The sequence below is a fragment of the Scyliorhinus canicula genome, chromosome 3 (assembly GCF_902713615.1).
Source record: "Scyliorhinus canicula chromosome 3, sScyCan1.1, whole genome shotgun sequence".
Classification (NCBI taxonomy): Eukaryota; Metazoa; Chordata; class Chondrichthyes; order Carcharhiniformes; family Scyliorhinidae; genus Scyliorhinus; species Scyliorhinus canicula.
The window spans coordinates 65405516-65408532 of record NC_052148.1 but is presented as its reverse complement, the minus strand read 5'-3'; the positions used below and the strand labels follow the sequence as shown (position 1 = coordinate 65408532).

Below are 3017 nucleotides of genomic sequence, written 5' to 3'. Positions count from 1 at the left end.
TTAGGACGGAGAATTTAGCGCTCAGCCAAATTTCCCCTTCACTGCTGCAGGACCGGAGAATCCTACTGCCTTGAACAGATGGAGAATCCCACCCCTGATCATTTAACTCAGAGAATTATAGAATGATATAGCTGAGTGTTTTTCAAAATTCTTTTCTCTGGACCTACTTTTATCAACTGGCTGACCATCGGGTCCCACGCCGGCCAACCTTCGCGACACACCATTTTTATGTCCCTTTAATGCGACAGGTGAGTCTGCTTGGTCCTTACAATGTCACTTGCTTTGTCATTCAATTTTACATTTCTGCTAAGAACTTCAGCTGCTGAGGTACGTTCTTGCTGCATCCCTTTAAAAACATCAAGAGGTTTGTCCTCAAACTCACCATGCTTAGTCTTCAAATCCCTTTGAAGGTTTGAGGGTTTTCGATATTCATTTGAAAGTACTTCCCTGCATAAAACACAAATGGGCTTTACATCCTGATTTGCATTGACACAATTAACGAAGCCATAACTCAAGAAATCATCTTTATACTATTTTTGTCTCAATTTCTGTTTTTTCTTTTTTTTTAAATGATCCATCTTCGGTTCCTCACAGTCCTGTTGCCTTGCTTGCGCAGAGCTGGAAAATAAAGGAATCTCTCCTCTGAGATTTTGCACCAAAGCATGGATGCTGGTTTAGCTCACTCAGCTAAATCGCTGGCTTGTAAAGCAGACCAAGCAGGCCAGCAGCACGGTTCGATTCCCGTACCAGCCTCCCCAGACAGGCGCCAGAATGTGGCGACTAGGGGCTTTTCACAGTAACTTCATTGAAGCCTACTCGTGACATTAAACAATTTTCATTTCGTGCACAGGCGCATGATGTCAGTGTACATGCCGGGTGCGTGACCTGCCCTCTGCCACTGCTTCTTTTTTTTAAAATCATGCCCTTTTTAATGGTTGTGTCATCAAGATTTCTTTTCATATAGCAGCAACATGTTATGCTGTTGAATTGTCAGGTTACAACAGCATAAAACCAACAGTCCCCAAAATATCACTGAAGTGGTATACATGCAAAAACTAAACCACAAAAGATGCAATTTCAAGCAAAAACTACAAACTCTGTCATTAAATATTCTGAATTATATTTACTAGCAAGTACAAAAAAAAGTTAGAAAAAGTTTAAGACATTAAATCCTCCTGCAAATTGGAAGCTAATTTGCATTCATTTAACTAGAAAATTTGGATTAGAGTGGAATAATCTGTGGATTCAAACGATAAATGCTCAGTGAAAATGGTTACACAAGAAAGTGCATCAATAAATTAATAATACAGAAAGACAACTCAAAAAAATCAATACCAGATGGTCCTATTCTGTGGACCTGTCAAAGTAAACTCCGAGTACGGCATGAGCTTCAGATTATCGGTGCCATAACAAGCAGCAAAATTATTTTGAACTGAATAATGTAACTTATAATGCAAAGTTCCTTCCATGGTACACTCAAAACTCTTTTCACCCATGAGTGTTCATCCATTTTCACTTGTTAAATACGAGAGAATCGTTACTTGTTATCTAATCATAGTAGCTGCCCTTACCAGTTATTGTTAAAGTTTTTAATTGATCACCTTCCTCTACTTTCACTCATTCTTGGCCATTTTCGACAATCCTGTTGTCGGGAAATCATGGTTGTGTTGTAATTCACTGACTGACCATTAAGAGTCTCATTAGTATATAAGTGAATGTTCGAGTTAGGTGACCTCAGACTGACTGGAGAGCTGGAAGAGAGAGGTTGCTTGTGCATGTTCATACTGTTATTCATCTGTTGTTTTGTGTATAGCTTACCCACAGTTAATGCTAATAAATTGTTTATAACTTTCGCTACAAGTGGTCTTAAATATAAATCAGGCCATCTGACAAAAACATTACACCTCTTCATGTTGATTTTCCCTCCATTAACAAACTTGGTAGATGTCAATACTGATCGGAAGTTACCCCTTCCACCACCTCCATATGAAGAAGTGGAGAATGATGTAGTTTCAAGATTAACAAATGAACTGAATGATGTAAAACTAAGATCAAAGGCAGAAAATCCACCAAAAGGAGAAAAACTCTCCATCACTCCTGCTTCTTTTAACTCCTCGTCTACCTCATTGATATCCAAAGAAATCATCAAAGGCATCATCCATGAAAGAATCTTCAAAGGAATCCCCGCCTCCAAAGAATTCCCTAAAACGTCTTCAGGATTGCACAATATGAAGCCATAGTTGAAGCTTTTGCTATAATGACTACCTCCACCAGTTTTAGTCAATCCTTCTTTCCAATAACGGTCATAGATATATTGAATTTTGAAGAATCAGAAAAAACTTCATATGCATCAGCAAATTGTTTGAATTTCGACTCTGCCTCTTCCTTATTGTCAAGATTCTTATCAGGGTGCCATTTCAGTGCCTGATTACGTTATTATTTTTTAATTTCATCTGGAGAGGCACTTTTGAGTACTCCCAATACCTGGTAGTAATCCACCATCTTTAACGATTTAGCTCTTGAAGATGGAAAACCCTCTGACCAGGTTTTCAATCAACTTTGCGTGTACTTCAGTTCTGTTCATATCCTCCAATTCCACCTTTGGAAATTATATAGATGCTCCGTGTGCTTTGTCTCATACTCCACCAACTTGGTGAGCTGCAGCCCTGGCCCTCATTTCCAAACATCAATCTGCTGCTGCTTCTGGCTGGAAGACTGCATTGTTCTATTTAAAAGCTAGTCACAACCAGAATTCAACAACCAGTCTTGGCCATTGGACGCTTCTCCCACAATCGGGAATGTGGCGACCGATCGCTCTGCGACCCTCCCGACGGCGGCCTGCGACCCTGCCTGCAAGTTTCCAGGTGGCGTGGGGTGGCTTCAATTTAAAATCCCATTTCCAAGTGGCAGGAAGACAGAATCCCATTGTCAGTGAATGGCATGCCGTCGAGAAAAGCACAATTGGGAGAATAGAGAATCCAACTCTATGATTATTGTTAAAATCGTACTTTTAACAA

General features: G+C 39.9%; 1 pseudogene; it reads right to left on the bottom strand.

Annotated features, from left to right (window-relative positions):
- Positions 1-1537: 1537 nt before the first annotated feature.
- Positions 1538-2566, bottom strand: LOC119963703 (annotated as a pseudogene).
- Between the last annotated feature and the right edge of the window lie 451 nt (positions 2567-3017).